Source organism: Giraffa tippelskirchi, chromosome 2 (assembly GCF_054371585.1).
Source record: "Giraffa tippelskirchi isolate mGirTip1 chromosome 2, T2T-mGirTip1v1.2.pri, whole genome shotgun sequence".
NCBI classification, from domain to species: domain Eukaryota; kingdom Metazoa; phylum Chordata; class Mammalia; order Artiodactyla; family Giraffidae; genus Giraffa; species Giraffa tippelskirchi.
The window spans coordinates 94558972-94571719 of NC_137276.1; the positions used below are offsets into that span (position 1 = coordinate 94558972).

Below are 12748 nucleotides of genomic sequence, written 5' to 3' on the forward strand. Positions count from 1 at the left end.
CAGGTGTAAAGGCTTTCCACACCTGAAAGCTCACAAGATCATTCGAGCTGCCTTGCTCTACTCCTCACTGTAAATGCAAGTGGTTCTGCAGGTTATGACTCATAATACTAGCCTTTCCTGGGAGGATTCTACTTTCCTGCATCAGACCTGTGGCCTGTGGGATGACTATACATCCTAAGCCTGTTGAACTTGAAAGTGGCATATGATCTACTCGGGTTAATAAAACATGACTAGAAAGGCCATATCACTTTTGCGCCAAAGCAGTAAGATCCAGCTTATGGTTCTCTGTCTTTCTGCCTTCTGCCACAAGGCAACGTTCCCAAAAAGGTCCAAGTGTAAATATGGAGCGGAGCTGTATTTGACCCAAGATGTACATGTAGCCTGAGCAAGAAATAGATCATTGTTTTTATAACCCATTGAGATGCGGGGGTTGTTTGTTATCACATCATAGCATAGCCTAAGCTGTATATGCAAAAGTTTAAAAGCATAGGGGCTCACTAACATGTTTCACACCTCCTCCTCTTGGAAGGGAAAAATAGGGGGAGTCTTGCCCAAAGCATTAGCGTGAAGTTCAACTTGTCCTTTTCAAAAATGATCTCCTCCCCTAGGGTGTATTTCTGCAGTGCATTCTCCTGATGGGGCCAGACTGTCAGAATAAGTCCCAATTGTAGGTCCTGGAACTGCCCAAGGAGACACAGGCCAGTTAGTGCACAGCTCTAAGTCTGAGAGGAACCCATGGAAGGAAGCACTCTGCCACTAACTGTGGCCACAACTGGAGGCTCAGGTGCCATCTGGGCAGATGGAGAGCAATAAAGATGGACGGCTCAGGGAAGCGCAATCAATTACCACATTTGGTCTGAGATACAGACAGCAACACAGCCTTCACAGGCAAACTGTTCTTCATGCCTTTAGCAAAGCTGCCTTCGAGGGAAGAATGGAGACTTAATCCAAAAGCTGAAGGCTCAGAAGAAAAAGAATTGCTCTCATCACTGAGGAATGGGCAGGAGAGAAGACACCTCTGCCCTAGGAGGAAGCAGTCAAGTGATTTTTCAAAGAATCCCTGGGGGGATGGACACAATCATCTCACCCCTAAGTGACCCAGTCGGTAGTTCTGTTGCTGAAGTATCTTTATTCAATTTGTTCTTTTCTCTGGCTGTCTTATCATTCCTGCATTCTTTTATCTGGACTGTCCTTCTTTCCTTCACTCACACCATAGTTCATTCATTCTTTCATTCATTCAGCCAGTGGGACCTCTGAGCACAGCACTGCTCCAGCAGCCTGACTGGCGTAGACAAAGACCGGTTGGTGGAAGGTGTGGCAGACACAGATCCAGTGCTCATATCCACCTTCAGAAAGAGTGGCTTCCATATGGGAAGGGCGTGGCTTCCTGACCACCTCCAGCTGGTAGCCCTAGTTTTCAAGCCAAGGTCCAGTGACTCTCACAGCAAACTCTGGCCAATGACTTAGCAGAGTGGGCCTACAGGGCCTGGTCATTTCTATCTAACACAGGATGCCTCTAGAGGGCGATATGAACCCCGGAGCTCCACCAGCTGTCTCCAAAGACCATGGGGCCTCCATCATGGTCTGCTGGCTGCCCCTGCCCATCCTACTTCTGCCCCTTCTCTTTCGCAGGCGTCACTCCCCTGTAAACGTTTTGCACCTTTAACTCCATCTCAGTGACTGCTTCATGGAAAAACACACAGCCACAGAGGAGGAAACGTGGGAGAGAGAAGAGAAAGCACAGTTTCCTCTGACATCAGGAACTCTGTTGTCTGAGATCAAGCAGTGTTTCTCTCCGGCTCCTTCTCAGAAGAGAGATCAAAGCTGATGCTGACTACACCATAAGGCCTAAAATTCAACATTCAAAAAACTAAGATCATGGCATCTGGTCCCATCACTTCATGGCAGATAGAAGGGGAAAAAGCAGAAACAGTGGCAGATTTTATTCTCTTGGGCTCCAAAATTACTGCAGACAGTGAATGCAGCCATGAAATTAAAAGACACCTGCTCCTCAAAAGAAAAACTATGATTAAACTAGATGGTATATTAAAAAGCTGAGACATCACTTTGCCAACAAAGGTCCATACAGTCAAAGCTATGGTTTTCCCAGTAGTCATGTTACAGATGTGAGAGTTGGACCATAAAGAAGGCTGAGTGCAGAAGAACTAATGCTTTCAAATTGTGGTGTTGGAGAAGACTCTTTAGAGTCCCTTGGATAGCAAGGAAATCAAACCAGTCAATCCTAAAGGAAATCAACCCTGAGTATTCATTGGAAGGACTGATGCTGAAGCTGAAGCTCCAATACTTCACCACCTGATGCAAAAGAGCCAACTCATTGGAAAAGACCTTGATACTGGGAAAGATTGAGGGCAGAAGGAGAACCGGGAGACGGGGGATGGGATGGCTGGATGGCATCATCGACTCAATGGATTTGAGTTTGAGCAAACTCAGGAAGATAGTGATGGACAGGGAAGCCTGGCATGCTGCAGTCCATGGAGTCGCAAAAAGTCAGACATGACTTACCGACTGAGCAACAACAGCACCATAAGGAGCTCTGTCACCTCTTGCTAAAGCTGTCACCATCTAGGAGACAGGAGGTTAGTGAGGAAGGCCAGAACTTAGCCCTGTAGCCTTACAGACTAGCTGGCCAAACTGGTCCTGGACAGACTACTCTGAATGTAAGCATTAGTGTTGACTCTGAAAAGCTTTTGGAGCACTCCAGACTCTAAGGGGCCAATGGAGGTCAGGGCCTTGCTGAGGAAGAAAAGTGGAAGGGGTAATATGGCTTGACTGCAAGGACATGAGTCATGGAGGCCAGCATGGAGGAGGAAGGATATTTTATCTGAGTCTTAAAGAGTGAGCTCCCTAAGGACACAGGTACAAACCAGGACCCTTGGCCTGTTCTGCACTCATGTGTTTAGAAATCAGAATAAGAACAAGGCATCACTCAGGTCCCTTTGGGTATCAGCAACAAAAACTGACTCTGGACGATGTAAAGGATTTGCTTGGAGGCCATGGGTGAACAAAGAATCAGGCAGGAGGCAGATAGAAACCTGGCAGCTCTGGGGCCTCATGTGGCAGGAGCTCTTCAACAGCTCCTCCAGGGCACTTCTGTGAAAATAGAAGAATGCCATTTTAGTGTCTTGGTTTGTCCACTCACTATTCAGTTTCTAGGGAGGGGCAGAGTGTCCTCACTTTAGCTAGGATATGATCTGATGCATTGAGTAGTAGGCCTGCCAAGGCAGGTTGCATACTCCAAGAGGTAAGAAGAGATCCAGGAGAACGTGAGCTCACAGGGCCAAGAGAGAAGCTTCTACAAATGCAGCAATGAGCATTATCAATGGCAGCACACAGGGACAGTCAAACGGGGACAAAGATTTACCCACAGGAATGAATAATCAGCTGATTGCTTACTTTAGTGTGGAGGCAGGGATGAAGCTAGATGCTCTGGGTGGAGGATTCAATGGGAAGAGAGAAGATGTAGACAGACCACTCCATTGAGAAGTTTGGAGAAGAAGAGAAGGCAAGAGATTGGTTGTTTGAGAGGACCCTTTGGGTAAGGGTGGATTCTTTTTAGAACAGGAGAGATCTGAGGTTCTTAGATGCTAAGACAAAGAAGCAGAGGAGAGGCAAAGGTGAAAAGATATAAGAGTAGGTTGTACAGTCAGAGCTTGGGGGCAGGAGGATGGCTCAAGAGCCTGGGCAGAATGACTGGCCTTTGAACTCTCTTTGCCATTGTTCCTTACTGCTCAGAATGTATTATTATAATTATTTTTAATATCTATTTGGCTGAATTGGGTCTTAGGTGCACCATGTGGGATCTTCGTTCCAGCACACAGGCTCAGTAGTTGTGCTGCATGGTCTTAGTTGACCCAAGGCATGTGGGATCTTAGTTCCACAACCAGGGATCGAACCTACATCCCCTGCATTGCAAGACCGATTCTTAACCCCTGGACCACCAGGGAAGTCCTTCAGAATGTACTATACATCACAGGCTTTTGCTCTCTACTTGCTTAAGAAGGTTATTTTAACTTCAAATCTGCCATCAGCTTCTTGAAGGCAGGAATCATGTCTCTGTAAGTATTGCTTAAGAAGAGTATTTTAACTTCAAATCTGCCATCAGCTTCTTGAAGGCAGGAATCATGTCTCTGAACAGGAAAATGAAAAGTGAAAATGAGCATGTTAGTCGCTCAGTCATGTCTGACTTTTTGTGACCTCATGGACTGTAGTCCATCAGGCTCCACTGTCCATGGAATTCTCCAGGCAAGAGTACTGGAGTGGGTTGCCATGTCCTTCTTTATAGGGATCTTCCTGACCCAGGGATTGAACCCAGATCTCCTGCATTGCAGGCAGATTCTTTACCACTGAGCCACCAGGGAAAGGTGCTGTATAAAAGGGATGGAGAGACCAGAGTTCTAATGCAACCTGTATTATCAGATTGTGAAAGCTGTGTGTTTCTGACACCCGACTCTAGGGGCCTGGCAAAATAGGTTTTTAATTTTCTTACCAAATAAGAGGTCTGTAGGCAGGCAGTTCAGAGTTGGTACAGCAGCCCCATGGAATATTTGGTATATCAGACTCCTTCTATTCATCTGCTCAGGCAGTGGATAAATAGCCTTAGCAAGTACTTTAGAGCAGGGGTCCCCAACCCCGGAGCAGAAGACCAGTACCAGTCCACGGCCTGTTAGGAACTGGGCTGCACAGCAGGAGGTGAGAGGCAGGTGATCGAGTGAAGCTTCATCTGCCGTTCCCCATCACTACCCACCACTCCCATTACTGCCGGCACCATCCCCCACATTGCTCTCATGACTACCTGAACCATCCCCTCTTCCGTCCATGGAGAAGTTGTCTTCCACGAAACCAGTCCCTGGTGCCAAAAAGGCTGCCAACCGCTGCTTTAGAGGTCATGCTTGTCACTTCATAGACTCAAGATGGCTGCTTGGCCTCCAGGCCCACATTCTAAGACAGAAGAAGGAAGGAGGAGGTGAGGACTCCTGTGCTGGAAAAGAAAAACCTTCCTACTAATCCCACACGAACTCTTGCTTGCTCCTCATGGCCTTCTCTAGCTGCGCAGCAGTCTCCTGCTTTAAACTAGACAAGTGTTTCATTGTATCCTGACTGCCCTGCATCCCTGGCTTCCTTCCAGCAGCAACTTTGGGGAGTCCTTCAGGGATATGTCTCTCTCCAACACGAGGCTTAGCAGAAGAGTAAATTCAGGCGCCTTCCTTTCAATAACCGAAGTCGAAGGGGTTTGCCAACACCTGCCCCAGGACAGCCAGGGGATCATGTCCTAATCTTGACAAATGTGAAGGGCCCTCCTGGGACCTGGGCTCTTGCATGAGTGAAATAAAGACAGAAGTGGCTAAAGCTTAATCATCTATCCCTGCAGTGACATCCTCCCCAGATCATGTTTGCTAAGAGATCATTCCTAGTGTTTTCACTTTCTAGGTTTTCAGAACTGCTTTCTTTCTGCCTGCCCCTTTCTAAGTCTGGATTTTCAACCTTCCCATAAATTATGAAGGTCCAATCCTACCAATAAATTCCCAGTCTCAGCAGAGACTGTTTCCATTGCTTATAACAACAATAACAAAAAAAATTCTGACAATACTCCAACCCCATCTCCGACAAGCTATGTATAAACCTATAAAAAAACATCTAACTTCTTCAGGTCCTCTCTCCTTATTGAAAAACAATGGTTTATTACTAGAGTCCAATGCGAACGATGCATTACGACTTTGACCTCTTTCAGAAGGCCTGCTTTGTACAAAGTGAGCCTGGATCAACAGCACGGTCTGGATTATAGTTTTAACAACAGGGGTAGAATATAAAAGCTCCATCAGTAAGATGCTGCTCCTGAAACATTTCTTGGACAATTAAGTCCAGGTAGAGGTTCATCAAAACCGCTCCACTGCTGGTAGCACCAGTGTACAATGTTCTCATTAGCAAACAGTCACTGTTCAGTGTCATCTCGCCATGATGTCAAGGCCTCACCTACCAATTCTATAGTTCCAACTGTTCTCTATTCCAAATCCACTTCAACTCACAACTATAAAACCTATTTTTTAGGGAATCTTTGTCTTCACCTTAAAGTCCTTTCTGCATCAGACACGCATCTGCCTTACAAACCTTCAGAATACAGAGCAGAGGACTCTGTAAAACCATAGTCCATACCTTCAAAGAAAAAGTACTTTGTAGGAACAGCAAAGTGGCCCCAGTTTGGCCTTATGTTCTAGCAAAAACTCATTATTTAGCTGCATTTAATAATCCATGAAATATTTCTATTAACTTTTGTGTTTGAATCATGTGCCTGCAAAATGGGGGAGAAAAAAAAGTGGGAAGCAGAAATAAAAAATATGCATAAAATAAAAATAAGTGAGATCGTAAATATTTGATTAAGGCCTCAGTTTTCAGGTAAGCAGTTACCACTTTGGGTCCTCAGATGCCAACAGAAGCCACAAAACACCATTCTGAATTATTAAAATGACCAGGGGAAACTTTTATTACTATGTTTGAATGAGTACATAGCCCTTCAAACTAACCTCTGCTTAAATACTAACACAGACATTGGTCAAATGTAAAAGAGTCAAAGTTCTAAGTTGAACACTCACCTGTAATTACGAAGCAGATTATATAATGCATCTCACGACTTCATTTTATTTCACTTTTTCTCTCTCTCTGCTCTCACAATCCTTCCTAATTTAAGAGGAATCCAATCTGGATGAGTTGAAAGTCTGCATTCTAGGATATTTTTTAACTGTATGCTTACTGATTTTGTTTCTATTTTTCATAAGTTCAATGCATTCATTCATTCAACAAATATTTCTTGACTACCTACTAGGGGCCAGGCACTGCTCTAAGTGTGGGGACAGGGAGTTCCCTGGAGGTCCAATGGTTGGGACTCCACACTTTTGCTGCAGGGAGCATGGGTTCAATCCCTGGTTGGGGAACTAAGATCCCATAAGCTGTGCAGCGTGGCCAAAAGTAAATAAAAAATAATAATAATAAGTGTGGGGATATATCAAGGAACAAGATATATAAAGACTGAGTCCTTTGGGGACCTTACATTTAAGTAAGGGAGACAAATAATAAAGAAATACATATTCTGGGACTATGGTAGTCCAGAGGCTAGGACTCTGTGCTCCCAATACAGGGGCCCAGGTTCAATCCTTGGTCAAGGAACTAGATCCCACACAACACACTAAGTGTTTGCATGCCCTTTGTTTTTTAAAAGAAATACACATTCCAATAACAGACAGTAAGTGCCATGAATGGGACAGTACTTGGGAGTGTTCATTGTTTATGTCTCAGGTAGGTGGTTTGTTCAAAAGCTAATCAAGTGGGCAAATTACCTTGGGAGTGGGGGGAATATACCATTTTAGCCAGTGAGAACAGCAGTTCAGTATCTCTGGGGTGCAAACAGGCCTAGGGTGTTCAAGAAACAGTGGCAAAGTCAAGGAGCCTAGGGGTGAGGAGTGGTCACAGTCAGGAGACGATGACATGGAGAGTTCATCAGGGCAGATCTTTGAGGGCCTTGGAGGCCATTGGGGAGAACTTGCTGTTTTATGCTACTTGTGGTGGGAGCCGCTGAGGACTTCTAAGTTGGGGAGTGCTGTGTCCTGATTCATATTTCAAAAGGATCAGTTTAACTCAATAGTAAATATGACCAGTGGGGCCAGGTTGACAAAATGGTAGCTTCTAGTGAAGGCCTGTTGTATCAAGCCATGTAAGAAAGAATCGGCATAGGCATTATCTGTTCATTACCTATAAGAAAATATCCATCTTTTAATTAATTAAGTAATTAACTTATTTACTTTTGGCTGCGCCTGGGTCTTCATTGCTGCACATAGGTTTTCTCTAGTTGTGGCAAGCAGGGGCTACTCCTCCTTGTGGTACACAGGCTTCTCATGGGAGGGGCGTCTCTTGTTGCCAAGCAAAGAATCTAGGCTCACAGTCTTCAGTAGCTGTGGCCTATGGGCTCAGTTGTTGCAGTTCACGGGCTCTAGAGCACAGGCTCAGCAGTTGTGGAGCACAGGCTTAGTTGCTCTGGGGCATGTGGAATCTTTCTGGATCAGGGATGGAATCTGTATCGCCTATGTTGCTAGATGGATTCTTAACCACTAGACCACAGGGAAGTCCAATATCCACCTTCTAAAGTCCTTAAATGGATTGAAAAAGTTGTCCCATTTGATTATTTTAAAAGTCCACCAGTCTCCTTTTTAACATTTTACTTTCACCAGCTAAAGCTTGCACTTTCTGAGAGCTTAGAAGCCAAGGTTATGGGCTCATCCCACCACAGAGGCTGACCCAGCTTGCAGTACCATCAAGGTCCTGTCCAAAAGCAAGTTTTCCAGAATGTTCTCTGGTCACACTTGTAGGCCTGAGATGATATGCAGAAAGTGCTTCATCAGGTGCCAGAAGGAAGCTTTGGAGGAGTTAGAGCTTGATCTCATCTGGTAACCACATTTTGCATGCCTAGAAGTAATTTGTAAAATGTTCAAAATGAGCTACTCTGTCAGTTCCAGTGTTTTCCTTTTAGTGACCTCCCTTCTTCACTCTTCCTTGGGTGGGATAATTCTGAGCCAGGTTCTTTACACATTCTTTGCTTTCTAGAGTTTTCCTACAGTACCAAAATCCAATTATATGTAGCTGGCTTAAAATGGATCCCAAATAAATTTACTTATGGGCTTCCCAAAGACAGAACTTGCACTTGAACCCCTGTCTCAGGGTCTGCTTCTGAGGGACCCAAACTGAGACGCCCTCTGTGTAAAACCTTCCCCATCCCAAGGTGGCTTCCTTGACTCATAAAGGCAGAGAGGATACAGGAGAAATGAAATTTACCTATAAAGGAGCAATAAAAACAATTACCCTGTTATATCGGTGATTCATTAGCCCTTTGTGCCCTGAAGCAAAGGGCCTGACCCTATCTAGATAGTCCCTGATCTAGAGTGTTAGGAGCTAACTGTCTCTCCAGCATGGATGTTTCAACCACTGCTCCTCGGCCCTTCCTGACCTGGGTTAAGTGAAGCAGGGCTATTATGTAAGGTTCGTACCTTCCACCACTACAAGACACTGCTTCACACCCAGAAAGCTAGGCTTCCTCCTGTTGTTGTTCAGTCTCTCAGTTGTGTCTGACTATGCAACCCCATGGACTGCGACACGCCAGGCCTCCCTGTCCAACACCAACTTCCAGAGCTTGCTCAAACTCATGTCCATTGAGTCGTTGATGCCATCCAACCATCTCATCCTCTGTCGTCCCCTTCTCTTCCTGTCTTCAATCTTTCCCAGCATCAGGGTCTTTCCCAATGAGTCAGTTCTTCGCATCAGGTGGCCAAAGTAATGGAGCTTCAGCTTCAGCATCAGTCCTTCCAATGAATATTCAGGATTGATTTCCTTTAGGATTGACTGGTTTGATCTCCTTGAAAGGCAATGCCAAAGAATGTTCAAACAACCACACAGTTGCACTCATTCCACATGCTAGCAAAGTAATGCTCAAAATTCTCCAAGCGAAGCTTCAACAGTATGTGAATCAAGAATTTTCAGATGTTCAAGCTGGATTTAGAAAAGACAGAGGAACCAGAGATCAAACTGCCAACCTCCATTGGATCATAGAAAAACGCAAGAGAATTCCACAAAAACATCTACTTCTGCTTCAATGACTAAGCCAAAGCCTTTGATTGTGTGGATCACAACAAACTGTGGAAAATTCTTCAAGAGCTTGGAATATGTGGCTTCCCTGGTGGCTCAGACAGTAAAGCGTCTGCCTACAATGCAGGAGACCCGGGTTCAATCCTTGGGTCGGAAGATCTCCTGGAGAAGGAAACAGCAACCCACTCCAGTATACTTGCCTGGAAAATCCCATGGACAGAGGAACCTGGTGGCTGCAGTCCATGGGGTCGCAAAGAGTCGGACACGACTGAGCGACTTCACTTTCACTTTACCTGTCTCCTGAGAAATCTATATGCAGGTCAAGAAGTAACACTTAGAACCAGACATGGAACAACAGACTGGTTCCAAATTGGGAAAGGAGTACATCAAGGCTGTATATTGTCACCCTGCTTCTTTAACTTATATGCAGAGTACATCATGCGAAATGCCAGGCTGGATGAAGCACAAGCTGGAATCAAGATTTCTGGGAGAAATATCAATAACCTCAGATATGCAAATGACACCACCCTTATGGCAGAAAGTGAAGAACTAAAGAGCCTCTTGATGAAAGTGAAAGAGGAGAGTGAAAAAGCTGGCTTAAAACTCAACATTCAATAAATGAAGATCATGGCATCTGGCCCCATCTCTTCAGGGCAAATAAATGGGGAAGCAATGGAAACAGTGACAGACTTTGTTTTCTTGGGTTCCAAAATCACTGAAGATGGTGACTATAGCCATGAAATTAAAAGACGCTTACTCCTTGGAAGAAAAGCTATGACCAACCTAGACATCACGTTAAAAAGCAGAGACATTACTTTGACAACAAAAGTCTACGTAGTCAAAGCTATGGTTTTTCCAGTAGTCATGTATGGATGTGAGAGGTGGACCATAAAGAAAGCTGAGCACTGAAGGATTGATGCTTTTGAACTGTGGTGCTGGAGAAGACTCTTGAGAGTCTTGGACTGCAAGGAGATCAAACCAGTCAATCCTAAAGGAAATCAACCCTGAATATTCATTGGAAGGACTGATGCTGAATCTCCAATACTTATGCTTCCTCTTGAACCAAGGCTTAATCTTCCTCCCAGAGAAAGAAGCATTCCTTGCATGGATAGGTCATCATTGCCCATCCCCCCTTTGGTATTTTGTGTCAAGCTGCTTCTTCCTTGGGTCAGGGCCCTGACTTAGAATGATTTAGCCCTTGATTTTAACTCAACCTATAGTTCCTACATGCTACACACAGATTTTAAGTCCCTAACCTTTCTCACAAGTTTCCCACTTTGCTGGGAAATAAACCATGTTATCAATAAGAGAACAGCCAAAGATCACTATACTCGAATTTCTTTAAAATCTCAGAGTGGGAATGGCCTTTACAGTACAAAATCCAGAAGCAATAAAAAAAAAAAAGGGCAATAAATTTGACCAATATTTAAAATTTCTGAGTTGCTTCAAAAAAAAAAAAGGAGGGGTTTTTAAAAAGGGAAAAAAAATCTTCGTGCATATTAAATAAGCTTCTCAGGTGGCAAAGAAGTAAAGAATATGCCTGCCAATGCAGGAGACACAAGAGATGTGGGTTCAACCCCTGGATTGGGAAGATCCCCTGGAATAGGAAATGGCAACCCACTCCAGCATTCTTGCCTGGAAAATCCATGGACAGAGGAGCCTGGTAGGCTACAGTCCATGGGATTGCAAAGAGTCAGACACGATTGAGCACACAGACAACATGCATATATATATGAAACCACTTAATCCTCCACACGGAGAAGCCAATGGCACCCCACTCCAGTACTCACTCTTGCCTGGAAAATCCCATGGACAGAGGAGTCTGGTAGGGTGCAGTCTGTGGGGTCGCTATTAGTCGGACACGACTGAGCAACTTCACTTTCACCTTTCACTTTCATGCATTGGAGAAGGAAATGGCAACCACTTCAGTGTTCTTGCCTGGAGAATCCCAGGGACGGGGGACCTGGTGGGCTGCCGTCTATGGGGTTGCACAGAGTCGGACACGACTGAAGCGACTTAACAGCAGCAGCAGCAATCCTCCACAAAAGGCTGTAACCTCTGATTTCAGAGAAGGATCCTGAGGCTTGGAGAGGTAAAGAGATTTTGCCCAAGGTCAGCTTGTTGAGGCACATTTCACACCCTAAGGGAGTCACTCCTGATTCCAGGAAGATGGATGAGGGAAGAGAGAGAGAAGGGGACATGGGAGGCAGAGCAGAGGAAAGGGAAGGTCTGAACTCCCAGGAGAGAAGGGGTGTCAGAGAGGGCATGGCCACTGCCTCCTCAGTCTGAGTAAGAGGTTGACTAAGCCTATCACCTGTCACCTGTACACTTATTGTGTGTTAGCTGTGTGCCCTGTGCCGATTCACCAGGGACAAGTACAGGCCCTCCTAAAAATAGGGACAGTATGCCACTCCAGCCAGTCTCATGGGAGCAGTGTGAGGATCAGGTGACCAGGCAGGGACCCAGAGCCAGCTTTACAAAACACTCTGTACTAAGAACCTGTCATGGATGCTAGGAAGGGCTGGGAATGACGCATGCGGCAGTCATAAAACCTTGACATCATCCTCGATGTCTCTTTGCACACTTCAGTCCACTCCATTAGGAAATCCCATTGGCAGAAACTGATGCATCTTGACCTTCACTTCTCCTGTAAGGACTGGGAGTTGTGGAGCATTCTGGGTGAGCAGAGGAGGCCAGGCCGCACTAGGGAAGCAAATTCAGAAATAAATTGCTTACAAAGATCTCAGAGAATACGGAGCTGAATCTCCAAGGCCCCAGCATTTTGTTGTGATTGCTTTGCTCATTCTAAATAAATTTTCATTCACAAGCCTTGATCCTGTAGGGCTTTCTGTAACAGCCCTCTTTCCTCCCCTCCCCCCACAACTGTATAAGCTTCAGGCCCCAGAAAACCTTCATCCACTCCTGGTTTAAGGTCTCAGAGCTCACCAAGGCAGGACTTGAGAACAGAGGTGTAAATTTGTCATGAAAGTGGAGGCAGGGCCGCAATAAAGGGTAAATCCTCATCTAACATGGCAGAAAGTCAATAGATAAATCAAGAAACCGCTATGTAAGCTTATTTTTTAGCGACATGGGGGTAACCACT

The 12748-nt window shown here is 45.2% G+C and overlaps 1 long non-coding RNA gene across 1 annotated transcript in view; it reads right to left on the bottom strand.

The window, feature by feature from the left end:
- LOC145539833 (uncharacterized) overlaps positions 1 to 12748 on the bottom strand; it is a 386573-nt gene that overhangs the window by 98898 nt on the left and 274927 nt on the right. The gene's annotated exons all lie outside the window — the stretch shown is intronic.